This window comes from Rhincodon typus, chromosome 3 (assembly GCF_021869965.1).
Source record: "Rhincodon typus isolate 14 chromosome 3, sRhiTyp1.1, whole genome shotgun sequence".
NCBI classification, from domain to species: Eukaryota; Metazoa; Chordata; class Chondrichthyes; order Orectolobiformes; family Rhincodontidae; genus Rhincodon; species Rhincodon typus.
In genome coordinates, this window is record NC_063334.1 from 91,524,690 (window position 1) to 91,546,006 (window position 21,317).

The following is a 21,317-nucleotide window of genomic DNA, read 5'->3' on the forward strand; positions in this document are numbered from 1 at the left end:
TGTGTATTTGTGTGTGTGTGTGTATTTGTGTGTGTGTGTGTGTATGTGTGTGTATGTGTGTGTGTGTGTGTGTTTGTGTATGTGTGTGTGTGTATGTGTATGTGTGTGTGTGTGTGTGTGTATTTGTGTGTGTGTGTGTGTGTGTGTGTGTGGTGGGTGAGTGAGTTACTGATTGAATGAATGAGTGAGTGAGTGAATGACATATGGTTAGCTTTTCAGGGTAATCCCACCTATTGCTGCCTTTCCAAATTAACTCAGAAATTAAGAAACATGTGCATTTTTCTTTTGTAAACACACTAATCACAGACAGTAAAGAAAGGACCAGCATAGATAGTCAATTTCTGTGTTTCTATGTATGCTCCTATCCCTGTTTGTAATGCTATGATTCAATAATTCGCTGAATTGATGACAGTTCAGACAATGACAATTCCCTGAGGACTGTCTACAGCAATGTCCAGTTGACACTGCAATGAATGGTCTCCACAAGCCAATCATCTTCTTGTGTAGGTACAACTTTAGCCACTGCAAGATTTTCCCATTAACTTCTATCAATGCCAGTTTGACTCCTTGGTGCCACTAATTAGTCATGTGTTGCCTTGATGTTAAGGGCAGTTATTGATACAACTTGCCCAACATTCATCTCTGGATTAGGTTGAAATGCGATCCAGGGATGAATAGTTCAAGCTGAATCCAAAACTGTTTGTTTCTGAACAGCTTTTTAATTAGCACATGTTACTTGATGTTATCATTCATTAATCTTTCCATCACTTTGCTAATAATTCGAAAAGGTTGTTGTCTCTATATAAGTGTTATACTAAATGGACCCTTCTTGCTAAAATTGATGCAACTGGGAATTTTGCGTATGCTTGGGTATATATCAGGATCATAGCATTGGAAATAGGCTGGCAGGGGTTTGGGATGAGGCTAGGAGTAAGCTCTAGAGCCCACAAAATATAGCATCCCTTTTCTGCGTCACATACACTCAACTACTTGTTAATCTACAAATGGGATAAAATGTTATTTTGTAGGAGGAGGAGGTGAAGTAAAAATGTTTGCTTGGCATTTTGACAGTTCCGTGTGTTCTGTTTCTTTTTAAATTTCTCAATTCTTCATTTATCTAATGCGGAATTTATTTAGAAACAGTTGGATAGCTGTGTGTGCTTCAGATTCAAAATTTATAAATTCTGTGTCTGATACTACATCTCTCACTAGCACCTGAAGAAGGAGTAAGACTCCGAAAGTTTGTGTTTTCAAATAAACTGTTGGACTATAACCTGGTGTTGTGTGATTTCTGACCTTGTCCACCCTAGTCCAACACCGGCATTTTGACATCATGCTTCAGATTTGTAAGTGCTTCATAGCAAACCTGTAGAAATGAATTTAGTACGAAGTTGCACCTTTAAGTCTGTAATCTGGCTGCGATCTTCCCTTCTGTCAAATGATGATCCATACAAGGTCAACATAGTGGGGATATGCTGGGCTATGTTCTTAACTCATCCAGCACAATGCACCCCACTTTAAAAATCATTTAGCTTTGACACTGGTCGCACAATTGGAAGAACTTGGTAAACCTGCATTTGGGTTCTTTTTACATTAGTGCTGTTAGACGCAGTAATATCTTCAATATCTTTGCTGTTGAAGGAAATCTCTAGTGCAAAGGAGTCATAAGAATATCATTGTCAGTACTTCTCTCAGCAATGATTAATTTGATCTTTTCAACAATGAAGTTAATATATCTGATGCAAACTGTTGTCCAGTTCATACACATCTGCCAACAGCAATTTAATCACTACTTGCATTTCAATTGGGGAGTTAACTATTTGGCAGAGGTCAATGACATTAGCAAAAAGAAAATAACTTTTCATGATATCCACCAAGAAATCAATGGGGCTAGTCAGACTTTCTTACAGAGGTTCCCTTTGGATGCTTCAATAAGACAAATGTCCATTTATCAGATTCCCAACACCTAAGATGCTGTATATTCAATCGTATACTCTAATTAATGGCATTGCTGATAAGCAAGCTAGAGACAATGGGAACATCAAGAATTAAGCCCTTAAGTTCTAATTAGTAAAATAGAGATGATTTTCACGTATACTGATTTGCATTTCTATTATGTGCTGCATAATTGAATAGTAAATAAATAACTAAATACAAGATGGCGGCACTGGCTCTTCAGACCCTGTCTGCTCTAGGCCAGCAGCATCCTTTTCTCTATGTGTTCTTCATCTTTTTTTTCAATTCTTTCTTCATCTTCAAGGCCAGAGCAGTGTCAGCAGAACGGTGGCTGCAGTGCCAGTGGCATGGATCGGGACTCCTGGTGGTGGTGACGGTGTCCAGAGCCTGGATTCTTGGTGGTGACGGTGCCTGGAGTGGGGACTCCTGGTGATGGTAGGCCCAGAGCCTGGACTCTTGGCGGTGTCAGATGGCAGCAGAACCAGAGTCTCCTGGGGCATCGGCATCATTGCTACTCCCAGAGTGGAGACTCCTTGGGGCCTAGAACACCTTGCAGAGACCTTGATTGAGACCCAACTTGAGCAGAAGATGAACTCTTATTTAAGTAATTTATTTTTATCCTTTTTGAAACTCAAAATGGTGCCAGATTGTGGTGACAAGACACTTTTCACTATACCTTCGAAATATAAGTGATAATAAAATCATTCATTCATTCACTCATTCACTCGCTCACTCACTAGTTTTTTTCAGCAAAGATTTTATGTGGGAAAGATTTCTTCTGCATACTATAGAATCATAATGTGACCATGCTATCCAGCACAGAAGCCTACAGCATGTTTGAAATCCTAGTAAACTGGGTAGCAAAGAATGCTGCATGTCTGTATACAAAACTGTGTGCAACAATCAATCAGAGATGGAAAGAAAGGTACTTAATCGATCTTTCAATAGTGTGACTAGCAATTAGAGAGAGGCTCCACCTATAAAAAGTTCTGCTGCCCCTCCCTCCTGTTGCTTAGACTTTTGGGTGGGATGTCTCTGAATTCATAATGTTCTGTGTGATGGGATTGCCCAGAATGCATGAAGTGCATTCTCAATAAAGTTGATTTATCAGTTTGATGAGTGCAGCTCACACAAGAAATTTTGCTGTAGGTTCCAACCAAAATTGGGATACCGCTGGCCTAAAATCTGTTACAAATAAGTTTTGAAGAGCAATAAGTTCACAAGTAATGATTAAGATTGAATGATGCAAAATATTCTACATAGAAAAGGAGATACAATTAATGAAATTTAAAAAAAAAAATCCCTCTTTTGTCATGTGGTTTTAAGGCCACAGCTGAGAGTTTGGGTTCAAGACAGGCTGGTCAAGGAAAAGGCAAGGCCAAGAACTGTTTTCAGGCTTAGGTTCTATAGAACTCCATTGTGTGTTAACAATATGTACAACTATACATGGTAATCTGAGATATACCAGATTCTAATCTTATTATTACTTCATTAAGAGATTGTTATTTACACATGCTTCTCTCATCAATCTACTTTCTATCCATCTACAATCCTTGATCTATCTACTGTGTATCCAAGGTCCTAAAGTCCTCACACAACAAACTTCACACTGAAATAATAATCCATTGAAAATTCTGCTCTTTGTGTCAAAAATAAATCAAACCATTCATTTCACAAAAAAAGTTTATTTTCCATTCAGTTGTTGATAGATTTGAGCATTGAATAAGAAATGTGACCAATGTTTTGAATGCTTAAAACAAAGTGAAATTTACTTTGATATGATTAATCTCCCCTATAGTCAACAATTAATAAATGGGGCAATGAACTGTACTGAAAGATATCCCAGTTACAGTTTGCAGTCTACGAACCAGGTCAACCTAGTACAAAAACACTTACATCTCTGAAGTTGTTGTTATTAATTAAGCAGACTGACTGTGTGTCTGTGTTTACTCACCTTGCACAGTCATTTGCTTGATTCAAGTTGATTGCTGTTTGTATATATTTGTTAAACATGTATATGCAGCCCATCACATTTAAAGTGAAAAGCTAGTTTTCACTGTGCTTTTGCTCCAAGGCATGTAAAAAATGAAACATTGTAAGTTAAGAGTGCATGCAGATAAAGCACAGATCAGCAATTTTCAATATTCCCTCAGTTCATTGCATTTATCAAACAACAGCTAATCAATTGGAATTTATGAGACAGACCACCCTCATTTATGAACTAGGGAACAACATTGCATAATAAATTATGCATCTAGTTTTTTTTAGAGAACCATATTTTCCCAGAATGCTCTATTCTCCACAGTAGACAACGCTGAGAGGTTTAAGATAAATGTTTTGAGGGATGAGAATTGTGGTTATGAAGATACATTAGGCAGTTTGAGAATGTTTTCCTTGGAGAGGAGAGGTCTAAGAGGAAATAGAGTCATAGAGTCATACAGCACAGAAACTGATTCTTCAGTCCAACTCATCATCGCTGACTAGACATCCTAATCTGACCTAGTTCCATTTGCCCACAGTTAGCCCATATCCCTCTAAACCCTTCCTATTTGTATGCCCATCCAGTTGCTGTTTAAATTTTGTAATTGTACCCACTTCCACTACTTCCTTTGGCAACTCATTCCATACATGCACTGCCCTTTGCATGATAAAGTTACCCCTTAGGTCCTTTTTAAATCTTACCCCTTTCACCTTAAACTTATGCCCTCTAGTTTTGGACTCCACCATCCTAGGAAAAAGACCTTGGCTATTCACTCTATACATGCCCTTTATGATTTTATAAACCTCTATATGGCCACCCTAGAGCGTCTGAAACTCCAGAGAAAACAAAAGCAGCATTCCCAGCAACATCCTTTTGAATCATTTCTGTACCATCTTAAGTTTAACAACATCTTTCCTATAGCAGGGAGACCAGAATTGATTGTAATATTCCAAAAGTGATCCTACAAATGTCCTGTACAACCACTACATGATGTTCCAACTCTTATACAGCTGCACTGACCAATAAAGACAAGCATGCCAAGCACCTTCTTTATCACTGTGTCCACCTACAACTCAACTTCCAAGGAACTATGCACTTGCACCCCTAGGTCTTTTCGTTTGGCAACCGGCCCTACCATTAACTGTGTAAGTCCTGCACGAGTTTGCCTTACCAAAATCCAACACCTCACATTTATCTAAATTAAATTCCACGTGCCATTCCTCAGCCCACTGGCCTATCTAATCAAAGTCCAGTTGTACTCTGAGATAATCTTCTTTAATGTCCACTATACTGTTCACTTTGGTATCATTTGTAAACTTACTAACCGTGCTTCCTGTATTCATATCAAAATCATTTTTATAAATGAAGAAAAGTGGCACACTGCTGGTCACTGGCTTCCAGTTTGAAAAGCAACCCTTTACCACCACCTTCTGTTTCCTACTTTTACACCAATTTAGTATCCAATTGGCTAGCTCTCTCTGGATCCCATGTGATCTAACCTTACTAAACATGGGATGTAAGTTTTCAGAAGGCTGGAAATAGTAGATTGGGAGATCCCTCTGATAAAAGGATTGATAATGGAGGACAAAATGCCATAACAATAAATCAGAGCCCCAGATTACTCTTGCTCAGATTGAACTTTTGAATAATACATTTCCTTTTAAAAAAATCAGGCCAAACCAGGAAGATAATATAAGATCAAGAATTGATTTAATTAGCTGCTGGAAGATTCATTGTGTGAAGCCCATGGATGTTGCCTGGTGTAGGGACCAAGGAAGCTTCAAAGCGCGTGATTTCAAAAGGAAGAAGAGGAATGTAGTCTAATTACCTCCTCTCAGCAGGAAGACATTTTCTGTGGTTTATAGCCCAGACTGTAGAATATCAAACAAGGATTTACAAACAATGCACAAAGACAAAGTTGCTGGAGAAGCTCAGCAGGTCTGGCAGCATCTGTGAAGGGAAAAACAGAGTTAACGTTTCCTCAGTTCTGAGGAAGTGTCACCAGACCCGCAACTTTGTTTTTGTTCCTGATTTACAGCATCCACAGTTCTTTTGGCTTTTATTTACAAACAGCACAATCCCTGGTCTGTTTTTTATTGATGGGCTGATGTGCTAATGTGTGTTAGCTGGCTGTGAAGCCACAGCTGAGAATTGCTATCAAACACCTTTGCACTGCAGATAAAGATAAAAATAACTTTTCTCTCCACACTCTCCATTTGAATGCTAGTAGCCATTTTCATTAAGAAAAAAACAATACAAAAGAATTTCAACAATCCTGAAAGCCAAGTATCTCAAAACTACCAATATGAACACTGTTGTGTTGAATATTATTTCTCATGGTAAGAAGGTAATAAACTTACTATTTTTAAACTCATGGAAATCTGGTTAATTTGATCCCTTTAAAATATAAAATAATTTGGACCAGGAGAAAGGTGGGTTGTCCTTTTTAATTAACCTTGTTACAAACAACCGATGAGGTGGGTGAATAAAGAAGGGGAGTCAGCTCATCTTTTTCATCCAGGAGCTTAATATTTTGGGGAATCCTGTCAGGAACCATAGTGGATTGAGAAAACTCACTTGAGGACTGGTTCCAATGACAGGCATAAAGTAATGTGGAAAAGAAGTAAGTGTGATGTGAGGAAAATATCTTTTTTTCATCCTGTGAGTAATTAGTGTCAGGAAGTGTGATGAAGACAGGTTTAGTTGAGGTGTTCAAGAGGACATTAGAATCATAGAATCCCTATAGTGCGGAAACAGGCCCTTCGACCCAACAAGTCCACCCTCAGAGCATCCCACCCAGACTCATCCCCCTATAACCCACCTCATCTACACATCGCTGAACACGATGGGCAATTTAGCATGGCCAAACTACCTAGCCTGCAGATTTTTGGACTGTGGGAGGAAACCGGAGCACCCAAAGGAAACCCACGCAGACAAGGGGAGAATGTGCAAACTCCACACAGACAGTCACCCGAGGGTGGAATCAAACCCAGGTCTCTGGCGCTGTGAGGCAGCAGTGCTAACCCACTGAGCCACCGTGGAACAATGTTCAATATTACTTGGAAAAGACTGGTGAATGGCACTGGCTCGTTATGCTCATTCAGAGAGCCTGTACAGACACAATGAACCAAGTCGACTCCTTCAGTATTGTAACAATTATGTGAATCAATGACCATCCACAGTTAAATAGCACTCTTTGAGACTGTTCCACAATTATTTGTGTGGTACCATTGTTTACATTATAAGTGTAAGCGTAGATAATCTTATGACTCACTTTATCAACAATTTTGTTCTATAAACCACAACAAATTTGTTTCACTGCGGCATCAGTTATAGGATTCCCCAAACCGACCCCATTATAATTCACAGAACCATGTGTAAAATCTCACATTTTAGAAGCCCCCTCAGGCAATACGTCCATTTTCTTCCCATGAGGAAAGGGAACTTGCCATTTAATGAGAGGCAGACAGGTTTCTTTTGTGAAAATGACTAACACTCTCACTGGTCTGCCCTAGGATAACAGAATGTTAAGGCATTCACTTAATTCATGTGGCTCGGGTTACATGTTTAAACTGCTGTGGTAGCTGGCACTCACATCTGCCAACCAATTTTCTTTTGCACCATGAATTTTGTCAATTGCTTTATTTTGTGGTCAGAGCACCTCCTATTGACTGAGGTACTGTATGCTGGGGCTTAGAATTCACTGTTCAGTTTAGGAGATCATAAACTTTGGGTGTTTAAGAGCCAAATCAAAATTCAATTGTCCTTCCACCCGCAAGCAAGAGGACAGGATTTGGGACATATTTGGCTCGGGATGCAGACACAAATTATTTAATCAACATTTAAAGTAGCAATTTAACAGAATCACCTACTTTAAATGCGTACACACAACAAAATATGAAATGCTTTTACCTTCCCAATCATAAACTTCATGGTGAGTAATTTAAATGCAGTGTTAACTATTAATCTTTTATTTACAAACAAAATATCAAAGAAAATCAATGAATCTATCGTTATTGTCTATGAGTAGTGAAATGTACTTTCCTACTAAAACTATCTAACTTTCTTTATACATTTTACGTACAAAAAGGCAGAAAGATGAATTCCGTTCTGAACTTGAGGGAAAAGAAACACTGGGCGTCAAATTCAATGGTGACAGTACAAAACTGACAATACTGTGATTCTGTAACAAAGACTGATTCCATCCAAGTAACTTCAATGCAATAGAAAAGCATGAGGGAATGAAAGGTTGATACTGACTCATTTTTGGCATTTTGTACTATTATTGGAGTGTTATTTACTTCCATTGCTTTAATGTCAATATTTTCAGGATAACTTAGTTAACAGAATACTGGAAGGTACATGATAAATACTCCAATGTTTCAGAAATCTAATGAAAATGAAAGTGGAATAGCTCAGTAGGAGCACTGTATGATAAGATCATCATCAACTAAATATTTATCAATGCAGGAAAAATAATAGTTTCTTTGCTTTGTGGATGTAATTGTATCAATGTGAGCATCAGAAGAACATCTACATGTAACTACTCATATTTCTTTTATGTAAAACACTGTAATTTTTTTTTGGTCATGCTTGGATGTCCAAGCTAAAAATCAAACCCAAGAATCATATTTAAAGTCTTGGCCTTTAGGTGCAGATGCTAAATCATGGATCAACATGGAATTAGCAAATTGTAATCCTAAGTAATATTTAATTACGCTTGGATGTCTGATACATCACTGGAAGGAAGACTTCCTTCCAGTTTAGCTGCAGAGAATGCCTTTGTTAGAAAGAGAGTTGGAGTCAGTAGAAATTGACCCTTGAACACTGATTGTCATTTGATATAATCAATTTAATTCTCAAAAAGAGATCTCGCTTGAGATTTAACTTTACTTTTGTGGGCTGCGTGTTTCCTGGTGTTATAATTCTTGGAGGGAGGCAGAACCTCGTATACAAAAGCAAGATATTTTACCGCATTTCTGCTAAAACAATGGCAGCAGCAAAGGAGAAGCCTTGAAGATTTTGTTGGGTATAAGCCTTAACAGACTAAGTGTCTAGCTACAAGTAAGATTGTTCTGTTTGTGATATTGTCATTTATAAATTCATTTTTTTAATAACTAGTTTCCTCCGGCACTGACATGCAATAATCAACTTGAGTCTCTGTTCCCTGAGCAGGAAATACGGCATCTGTATTAAATATGTTCGCCATGTTCCATCTACGTGTGTATAGTAACATTTGTCATATCACCTTTAACCAGCTGTAAGCCACAAGTTGTATCTTAAGACCATATCTCAGAAAAGCTGATAGTCATTCATGTCGATGATTTGCTATAAAGTACGGTCAAACTGATTTCAAATAGAAATAGCTTTCTCCCAGAGATTTAAAAGGAAAGTGCTGAGATTGAGTTTATGCATGCAGGGCGTAAGGATTGCTCCTTCAGGGAGATCAGAGTTGGACAAATTAGCACACTTGCCTTCATTGCTCACACCTTTGAGTATAGGATTTGGGATGTCATGTTGTGGTTATACAGGACATTAGTGAGGTCTCTTCTGGAGTACTGTGTGTAGTTTTGGTTGCTCTGTTTTAAGAAGGATATTATTAAACTGGAGATGGTCACAGAAAAGATTTGCCAGGATATTGCTGGGAATGAAGTATTGAGATATGAAAATAGACTGGATAGGCTGGACCCCTTTTCACTGGAACATGGGAGGTTGAGTGATGACCATATTGAGGTTTATTATAAAATCATGAGGAGCATAGATAAAGTGAATGACAAGGTTCTTTCCGTAGGGTGGGGGAGTTCAAAACAAGGGGATATATTTTTAAAGTGAGAGGAGAAAGATCTAAAAAGGAAATGAACTGTTTTACACAAAGTATGGTTTTTGTATGTGGAGAACTGTGAGAAAAATTAGTAGATGCAGGTACAGTTACAATGTTTAAATGACATTTGGATAAGTTAACGAATAAGAAAGGTTTAGAGGGATATGAGCCAAGTGTAGGAAGGTTAGTTTAGTTTAATTTAGGAACTTGGTCAGCGTGAACTGGTTTAGCCAAATGGTCTGTTTCCATGCTGTATGACTCTATGACTTTATGACATAGTCCCTAAAGCATATTGAAGTACTGGGAAAAAGATTTATACAGAATTCCAGACACAGTTAACATTTCAAAGTCTTCTCCCAAGGCGTCCTCCCAAAACATACTTTCATCCCTTTAGTCCAGTTGACCTTCCTTACATTATATAATACATGGTATGTTATTACAAGAGGCATGTTTAAAAGCCACAATGTGGTTCGACACTTGCGCGTGTGCTACCCCACCTAGTGGTAGTGTTGACCTTAAACGCAGCCACAAGCAATGCTTTCAGGATTTACCAGGCATTCTTGTCTGCTACCGTGATTACTAACAAAGGGTTTGACCTTAATTTTGCCTGTTAATACCCATATCAAGTGAGTGTGTGTGTGTGTGTGTGTGTGTGTGTGCGCGCGCGCGTGCGTGTGCATGTGTGTGTGTATGTGCATGTGTGTGTGTGCACGCTTGTGTGTGGTTGTGTGTGTGCGTGTGTATGTGTGTGTGTGCACGTGCGCGTGCATGTGTTCGTTTTTGGGGTGGCTGGTTGTTGAACTGTGGTGCGGCCTTTCAATCAAGTTTGGAGGGTGGGGGTACATGAAAATCATAACATTTTAAATGGGTAATCCTTAACATCTCTTTATGGTTGGCTGTAGAGAGCATCAAGCAGAGATAGTAGAAGCATGAAAAATAGAGACAATTTACCGGGGAGAAATTGTATTAAACAATACATGAAAAGAATGGCTTTTGATTCCAATCATCAGCCGTGTGATGGGGCCTCAATTTCCTTTTCACGTTAGGTTCTGGTTAAAACCATCCATGAAAATGCCATCCAGCAACACAGTAGCAAGATATTGTTGCCATAGGGATTGATAATCCTTGATAGCCAAAGTCTGTCTGATTGACAAACTAAACTGAGATACAGAACCGGAAATTGAATCACACTTTAATTTCATAATAATAATTAGAAGAAGTTCCCTCCCTAACAGCCTGTGAGTCCACTTACAGCACATGGACTGCAGTGCTTCAAGAAGGCAGTTCACCATCACTTTCTCAAGGGTAATAAGGGATGGGTTAATCATTCTGGCCCAGCATGATGCCCACATCCCATGACTGAAACAAACATGTTGGGACCAACATTTCCGTTTTATTTTACCCTATGCCACATTATCTCTGACTATTCATTCTGGTTCTCACCTCTCTGGATTTTGCAGAAATGCTGCTGAATTATTGCTGCTTTCTGCTAGCTAAAGGACTAGCAAATAACATATGGGACTTGCACTTGTGTAGCACAAATGCTACTTGTCAGTCTAAGCCTGAATGTGGTCCAGGACTTGCTTTACAGGGACATGGACTGCTTCAATATCTGTGGAGTCACAAATGGTGCTGAATGTTGTGTAATTACCAATGAACATCCCTTCTTCTGACATCATGATAGAGAAAAGGTCATTGATGAATCAGCTGAAGATGTTCAATCTTTGGAGACATTTCTGAGGAATTCCTGCAGTGATGTTTTGGGACTGAGATGATTGACATCCAACAACATCTTCCTTTGTGCTACACATAACTTCAACTAGTGCAGAGTTTTCACTCAGTTCTCACTGACTTCAGTTTGACAGGGTTCCTTGATGATCCAATGCTAACTTGATGTCAATGGCAGTTACTTTCACTGTACCTCTGGCATTCAGTTCCTTTGTCCATGTTTAGACCAAGACTGTAATGAGATCAAAGGTCAGTTGGACTTGGTTGAATTCAAGCAGAGGTTTAGTGAGTGTGTACGTGCCCCTTAACGGTACTATCAATGACAACTTCCAACAGTTTGTTGGTGTTCCACAGGAGGTTGCTGTGACCAGACTGGATTTGCCCGTTTTTTTTGTGTGTGGCATGAATATACTATACTTGAGCAATTTTCCATGTTGTCAGGTAAATGCCAGTGCTGTAGTTCATGGGAACCAAGTCAAAACAGTTCAAATTTCAGCTGCTCTTGAGTACTTTCACTTTAACTTAGATCAACTAAAGAGGGTGACTGAATCCCCTGAATGCAGCCAATTCAACCCTACTCAAATCCCCCCAAGGAGGGTTGCCTTTAGAATTCAGAGGACACACATTGCCTCTGCTTAGATATGACCCCAGCTGAGATGTGCAGAAATCTGTTGAATGAAAGGTGAAGAAGACATCAAGGGTACTATTTTCATTTTTCCATTTTAAAGTGGATTTATTTTCAAGTTGTGTGAACACTGCACAGCCAAGTGGAATTTGCAAATTTCTTTATGTTAAAATTTGGTGCATCCTTAACCCACACCCAATTAATTTAAACTTTTAAATAACTTAATGTCAGAAGTGTAAACAAGAAGTGGAATGGCACAAAACATTTTCAAGTATTAGAAAGTGCCTTCCATAAAATGAAGTACACCCCAAACTATTATAATAAACCTTAAGCCTCACCTGACATTGCAGAGGTGGGTATATATCACTATCTTCTAAGGCTATTCTCTGCTGACAGCTGTAATAGCATTGACGATGAAGTCTACATTTTTAAAATTGTGTTCCTATGGATGACAATATGGTTAAGTAGATCCAGTTATTCTGCACTGATGTCCAATAATCTAATAGGCCTGTTGCCTTCCACATTTTGCCCACACTGTGTAATTTTGGCTTCACATTGAATCAATATTTGTCATATACTGAGAATTTAAATCACTTGACTAAATGTGTACGTCATCTTGGCAACTAATTTCAAACCACCTCAAGAAGATGGTCATGCACCATTTCAAATCACATTAGCTAATAGGATAAGTGCAACCAGTATAAAGGCCATTTTAAATTGCATTTGTAAGCTCTTTAAGTTAGTCAAGTTAACTCTCCCTTTAGCTTACTGTTAACAGCAAAATTCAACCAGTGTTTGCTGCTAGTGAGTGGTGCTCCGCGCATGTTTACTGACAAACATGCCAGGAGTTCTATTCTCTCCAAGACCATGATGCAGAGTTAAACTTTATTTACAGTATTGCAAATATAAATGTGGACAAAAGCAGAGAATAAAGGATATTTAATTTTAATCACAGTATAACAGTGCACCATCCTAAAATGAAGCACTGTTAGCTATGGACCCATTCACATTACAACTATACAAAGTATAAGACCATAAGACATAGGAACAGAAATTAGGCCATTCGGCCCATTGAGTTTTCTCCACCATTCAATCATGGCTGATAAGTTTCTCAACTCCTTTCTCTCACTTTCTCCCCATAACCCTTGATCCCCTTGACAATCAAGAACCTACCTATCTCCGTCTTAAATGTACTCAATGACCTGGCCTCCATAGCCTTCTCTGGCAGTGAATTCCATAGATTCACCACCGTCTGGCTGAAGAAGTTTCTCCTTATCTCTGTTCTAAAAGGTTTTCCCTTTACTCTAAGGCTATGCCTTCGGGTCCTAGTCTCTCCTACCAATGGAAACGTCTTCCCAACATCCACTCTGTCCTGGCCATTCAGTATTCTATAAGTTTCAATTAGATTCCCAACTCATCCTTCTAAACTCCACTGAGTATAGACTCAGGGTCCTCAAACGTTCCTTATATGTTTCATTCCTGGGACCATTCTCGCAAACCTCCTCTGAACCTGCTCCAGGACCAGTACATCTTTCCTGAGATATGGGGCTCAAAGCTGCACACAATACTCCAAATGTGGCCTGACCAGAGCCTTATAAAGCCTCAGTAGTACATCCCTGCTTTTATATTCAAGTCCTCTCAAAATAAATGCCCACATTGCATTTGCCTTCTTAACTACTGACTCAACCTGCAAGTTTACCTTGAGAGAATCCTGGACGAGAACTTCAAATTCTCTTTGCACTTCAGACTTCTGAATTTTCTCCCCATTTTGAAAATAGTCCCTGCTTCTATTCTTCTTACCAAAGTGCATGGTGTCACATTTTCCCACATTGTTCTCCATCTGCCACTTCTTTGCTCACTCTCCTAACCTGTCCAAATCCTTCTACAGCTTCCCTGCCTCCTCAATACTACCTGTCCCTCCACCTATCTTTGTATCATCTGCAAACTTAGTCAGAATGCCCTCAGTTCTTTCATCTAGATCATTAATGTATAAAGTGAAAAGTTGTGGTCCCAGCACTGACCCTTGTGGAACACCAATTGTCACCAGCTGCCATCCTGAGAAAGACCCTTTTAACCCCAATCTCTGCTTTCTGCCAGACAGCCAATCTTCTATCCATGCTAGCACCTTGCATCTAACACCATGGGCCATTATCTTACTCAGCAGCCTCCTGTGCGGAACCTTGTCAAAGGCCTTCTTGAAGTCCAGGTAGATGACATCCAATGGCTATCTTTAGTCTAACCTGCTCATTACTTCCTCAAAGAATTCTAGCAGATTTGTCAGGCATGACCTCCCCTTGATGAAGCCGTGCTGACTTTGCCCTATTTTACCATACACTTCCAAGCATTTAGAAATCTCATCCTACACAATGGACTCTAACATCTCACCCACAACTGAGGTTAGCCTAATCAGCCTGTAATTTTCCATCTTTTGCCTTACCCCTTTCTTAAACAGTGGTGTCATGTTAGCGATTTTCCAATCCTCTGGGATCCTCCCTGACTCTAGCGATTCCTGAAAGATCACCACTAATGCCTCCACTATGTCTTTAGCTATCTCCTTTAGAACTCTGTGGTGTAGTCCATCTGGTCCTGGTGATTTATCCATCTTCAGTTTGGCTTTGTTTCCACAGGCACAACAGCTACAGTATAAATACAGTCTGAATCCACAACCAATGACAAGGAGATTCCCTTCAGATTTTCTTGTGCTGTGGAAGTGCACTGAAGGAATCATAGAATCATAGAATCCCTACAGCGTGGAAACAGGCCCTTCGGCCCAATAAGTCCACACCGAACCTCAGAGCATCCCAGCCAGACCCATCCCCCTATAACCCACCTAATCTACACCTCCCTGAACACTATGGGCAATTTAGCATGGCCAATCCACCTAACCTGCACACCTTTGGACTGTGGGAGGAAACTGGAGCACCCGGAGGAAACCCACACAGACGCGGGGAGAATGTGCAAACTCCACACAGTCGCCTGAGGCTGGAATCGAACCCGGGTCCCTGGTGCTGTGAGGCAGCAGTGCTAACCACTGAGCCACCGTGCCGCCATCACAGTATAATTACAAATCCCAAAAAAATGGTACAGGAATTGATATTTGCATTACAGTAAATATTATTGAATCTATTGAATCATATGGTGCAGTGGTTGGTTATTCACAATGGAGCCCAGGATTCAAATCTAAGCCAGGCTGATCATTGAATATTTCCCCCAGTGAGGAGCAGTCAATTTGAACAATCTCAATCCAGTTCTCTGTGGGACTGGACCTACATTGCAAAATGGGCACCGATTCACAATTTCATTCAAGGGGCCACAGCTGGTGTAGGAGATGGAGAAAATGGCATTCCAGCATAGTTTGAATGTTCTCATCCCAGGTTGCAATTGAGGCACTTTTATTCTGTTATTTTATTCAAAAACTCATGGATTTGGGGTGAGGATTGCTGTCATTGACGTGAGAATTCATTTTTCTTTATCAATGGCCAACTGCTGAGGCTGTTTAGCTCAGTTAGGATAACAGCATCCATCTTCAAGGAAACCTTGTTCGAGACAAGGGTGCACTACCCATACCTCCAACTGAAGAATCTCTATCAAAAGGGCTTCGGAGGGGCCAGAATTCCCGCATCTTACATCCTTGGTGAAGGCTGAAGTAAGAAGAATAATGGAAGGTGAAATAACTCCACAGAGGCTGGTATCCCGTCACCAAGTCACCCTTTATTTAAACATGGAGTGTCCTTGACACTGATACAGTTCCCTCACAGTCGGCTCTCAGAGTGAACAGGATGACTGACACTCTTGTTCTTATCTGTCAGCCAGGGCTCCCTGATTGGGCCAGATTAACAGCCCCAATCAGGGAACTTATATTCTATGACGTCCACCTGGCTGATGCCATTACAATCACTACAGTAGGAAGACAAGAAAAGTCTGTCCCAAGGTTCTCTGACACTTTGAAGGATGTGATGCTGGTGGCTGTAAGGACAGGAAGGGAAATCCTGTTTCTAAAGGGCAAGAAAAAGAGGCCAGCCACAAAAAACATACACGTGAGGCTTGACACACCAGACATGGTGAATGTAATGGTCAATTGATTAAGTGTGTCTGGTATTTGATCCCTGTTCTCTGTATGTGATTAGGTCAGCCTGAGTGTGATTACTTAGTAGGAAATGTCAACTGAGATAAGCTGTTGGAATCAGGAGGGCTGATCTCTTTAAGCTTTTCACAAATTCCTATTGGACGCATATAACCTGGCATATCACTGAGTCATAAAACACAACAGTGAGCAGCAGAAGTGAGATCCTGTGCAGATTGTTGGAGTAGCACATGAAGATTAGTGAGGATTAATAAAGCTAGGGATGATGATTGGCATAACACTTTCAGATGCTTAGCCTATACGCTGACTCCCCCAGATTTCTGCTACAGAGCATTCCTCAAACCAATATTCATCTCTCTCTCTCTTTCCAGGTACCTCCACACATTTCCATCCAACCAGTTAATATGTTTATTCACTCTTATCTTAGCGATGTACAGCACGGAAACAGACCTAGGTCTTGGCTCCAGCCTCTGTAACTGGATCCTCACCTTCCTGATCCACAGACAACAATCAGTGAAGATAGACAACAGCACCTCCTCCACCATAATCCTCTACACTAGTGCTCTGCAAGATGTGTACTCAGCCTCCTATGTACTCCCCATACACTCACGACTGTAGCAAAATTTCAGGAATGCCATCTACAGGTTTGCTGATGACACCACCGTTGTATGCCAGATAGCAAACAATGATAAATCAGAATACAGGAAGGAATAGAGGGCTTGGTGTCATGGTGCAATGATAATAATCTTTCTTTCAATGTCAGCAAAACAAAAGAACTGATCATTGACTTCAGGAAGAGAGGAAGAGGACATGTTCCTATTTTCATCAACAGGGCTGAGGTGGAGAGCGTTGAGAGTGTCAAGTTCCTCACAGTGACAATAGACGCGACGGTCAAGAAGGCACAACAAAGCCTCGTCTTCCTCAGGAGGCTCAGGAAATTCGATATGTCCATAAGGTCCCTCACCAACCTTTACAGATGCACCATAGAAAGCTTTCTACCTGGATGCATAACATCTTGTTACAGCAACTGTTCTGCCAAGGACGATAAAAAACTACAGAAAGTTGTGTGCACAGCCCAGACCACATGGAAGCCATACTCCCATTCATGGATTCCAACTACACTTCTTATTGCCGCAGTAAGGCTGCTAACATCATCAAAGACACCTCTCACCCCGGTAATACTCTCTTCCAACCTCTTCTGTCAGGCAGAAGATACAGGAGCTTGAGCTCCAACAGGTTCAAGAACAACTTCCTCCCTGCTGTTATTATACTGCTGAATGGACATTTAATTTCAAATCCAATGTTGACGTTGCTTTTGTGTACCTCCTGTGCAGTTGTAACCTTACGTGCCTTGCCCTGTCTAAGCACCCTATGATCTGCATGTCCTTGTTTGCTATGATCCGCCTGCACAGCTTACAAAACAAAACTTTTCACTGTACTTAGGAACACGTGACAACAACAAATCAAATCAGTCCAACTCATCCATGTTGACCAGGCATCCCTAATTAATCTCAGCCGACTTACCAACATTTGGCCCATATCCCTCTAAACCCTTCCTATTCATGAACCCATCCAGATGCCTTGTAAATATTGTAATTGTACCAGCCTCCACCACTTTGTCTAGTAGCTCATTCCATACACACACCAGCCTCTGCGTGAAAAAGTTGTCTCTTAGGTCCCTTTTAAATCTTTCCCCTCTCACCTTAAACCTATGCCCTCTAGTTTTGGACTCTCCAACCCTGGGAAAAAGACCTTGGCTATTCACCCTCATGATGCCCCTCATGATTTTGTAAACTCCTATCAGGTCACCAATCAACCTCCAACACCCTAGGGAAAATATCCCCAGCCTATTCAGCCCATCCCTGGGAACATCCTTGTAAATCTTTTCTGCACCTTTTCAAGTTTACAGCAATCTTTCAATCTTAGAGCAGACTTGCACCAATTCTTTGTGATCACCATCTACAAATGTTCTAATTTCATCCTCTTCACACATTCCAATCTCTCATTCATGACCTGACATATTCTCTGAGTACAGAAGAGAGCGGACACTTCTAGAGAACCTGGGATGGACCTAAATGCCGACTATGCCGATGACTGAAGAGAAACAGCCTTTAATGATCAACAACGTGTTTGCATAGGCAATGGGGAAATGAGGGTCATAGAGTCATAGAGCTGTACAGCATGGAGACAGACCATTTGGTCCTCTACACACCAGCACTTGCCACCAGTCACTCATGCCAAATTGTTATCACCCCAACTGAATGTTATAATGCAGAGTCTGAACATTTTCCCATGTCAGCAATAATTTATGCTTTTCATCTTTTGCAGGTCATTCAAGAGAGATGGAGGAGCAGCATTAGAAAGAGGCTGAAGAATCTTGAGGAGGGAACAAGTCTGATGATACACCATCACATACCTCTTACATCCTGTCCAGCAGCTCAGATTCATGCACCTTGGTGAGAACAGCAGGAAAGATGCATATCACATTTGAGCAGGACCAAATGTGGGAATCAGGGAAAATAATGAAACAGATGAACAAAAGCAAAGTTGCTGGAAAAGCTCAGCAGGTCTGGCAGCATCTATGAAGGAGACAACAGAGTGAATGTTTCGGGTCCGGTGACCCTTCCTCAGAACTGGAGTTCTGAGGAAGGGTCATTGGACCCGAAGCGGTAACTCTGTTTTCTCCTTCACAGATGCTGCCAGACCTGCTGAGCTTTTCTAGCAACTTTGTTTTTGTTCCTGATTTACAGCATCCACGGTTCTTTCAGTTTTTATGAATCAGCTGAAGATGTCTGGGCCTAGAACATTACTCTGAAGAACTCCTACAGAGACATCCTGTCAGCGATGCCAATATCCCATGAATGATTAAAAAAAATTTACACTTTCTGAACCTTTGAATCAGTCCATAATTCAAGAAAGCAACAGGCACCCTGCTAACAGCTCAGCCTGCCTGAAAGTTAGATCCTCAGAGCTGCTTCTGAAGGATCTTGAATTCACCTGAAAAGCAAACTGATCTTCTGTCTACTAACATTGCCAGGGATTGTTGTCTCAGCTTGCTGATGTACCACCAACTCTGAAGGAATTCTACAATCACTGATTCCAATCATTTGCACTCTGATCTTCAAGTGAACAGATAAGAAAACTATTTTGTTTTAATGTTCATTGACATCAAACTCTGTTATTTTACAGTATAATGTTTGTGTGTAAAGTTGTATAAGACAAAGACAGTCTGGATTTGAATGTGAGATAAAATAATACTCCTGGTTTAAATCTCAGACAGTCTGCTGCACATCACTTTAAGAACTAATTTCATAAAACAGAGAATTGCAAATCACATCATAGTTGCTCAAACTCAAACTGCTCTGCTTACGGACAGAAAGAAGGTGCTCTTGTTGTAGTATCCCTACCTCCGAGCCAGGAGACTCACGTTCAAGTCCTATCTGCTCTAGAAATGAGTCATAATATTTCTGAACAAGTTGTTTAAGTAAAAGTACATACATACAGACAGACAGAAAGAAGGAAGAACAATAAAGTTCAGTCTATTTCTCTCCCCTGTCCAGAACACAGTCCAGAGAAAGCCATTCAACACTTGCCAAAAGTTGGAGTTGCAAGACAGAAGAGCTATCTAGTTCTGAAGAAGAGATTGCCTCCAGATTAGATTCACCCCATGTAGATTCCAACTCAAGTTTCATCCTTTCTGTTTTGAATCCACCCAGGATCACAGGTATCTGCGACATTCAACGTTCCTCAGACAGCTATTCTCGCTGCATCCTGAGATCCACATTCAGTGCCATATGTCGCCATTTGCACACTCTTGATCCAGTTCTGAAGAAGGGTCACTGGACCCGAAACTTTAACTACAACCAACATTCCTAGATCCAGTGGGTGTACAGCAGAGCTCCTGTACTCTTCTGAACCATTTCGGTAAAGGAAGAAGGGAATGTGCAAGTGAATTGGGATATTGCAGTCATGTTTCTGTATTCCTGAGGGATGTGGTTTTATGGAGCACGGGAACAATCCACTCTTCAAGCCTCCTGTGCCATTCAATAAGATTAAGGATGTTCTTTCAAACTACATCTCCCCACAATCTTACTGTACCCCACCCGCTTTCCCTCACTCCCGATTCCTTTTATCTGTAGTTCTATTCATCTTAATTTTGAATATACTCAAAAATGAAGCGATGACAGCTCATGCACAATCCTCTTCTAGATATGGATTAGTTAATTTTTACTGAAAGTGTGGTGAGTCCGTGTGAATTCTCAGCGACAGGAAGTGGTTGAGGCCAAAACACTTAATGATTTCAAGAAGAAGTTAGATATAGTTCTGACAACAAAAGGGATCAAAGGGTATTGGGCAAAAATGGGAACAGGATACTGAGTTGGATGATCAGTCATGATCATATTGAATGGTGGAGCAGGCTCAAACAACCAAATAGCCTACTCCTCCTCTTATTTTCGTGTTTCTAACTGGGTGCATGATCAGCTATTATTGACATATTCACAAATTGTTTTCGATTGGCTTAACCATTTTTGGACACCTTCCCATTTGACTGTCTTCGCTGAATACAGCCAGTTTATTGCAATTTACCGTTCTTATTCAATTTAAGTTTTCTATTCAGTGCTGTACTATCACTGTAATTAAAAAGTGTCAGTGTAATTAGCAAGTATTACACCAATCTGGCTTCCAGATAATGAATACTGCTCTGAACTTGTAGCTGTATTTCCTTAAAAATGGGAGCTCAACAGCCTGATTACACAACAATACCTTTAAACAGCAGTTTGATAGTCGCAAGATGATTTGTTTCGCTGACGTTTGTGAGGCTGGCGGTAGTTTCATTGGTCTTGAAAATAATGCCATGGGATCATTTACCTCCACTTGAGGGTGAGATAGGTTCAAAGTCTCATGCAAGAGACAGCGCGTGAGACAGTATTGCACTCCAACAGTACTGCACTGGAGTGCTAGCTTTGATTTTAAACCCAAATCCTAGAACAGAACTTGAATCCATAACATTCTGAGTCAGAGGCGAGGGTGATAACAACAGAGCCAAAGATGACATGGCTAGGTTAAAATTATAAGTCGTGAAAAGGGCACAAAGTGACTGCAGGTGAATATAGACGTTTAA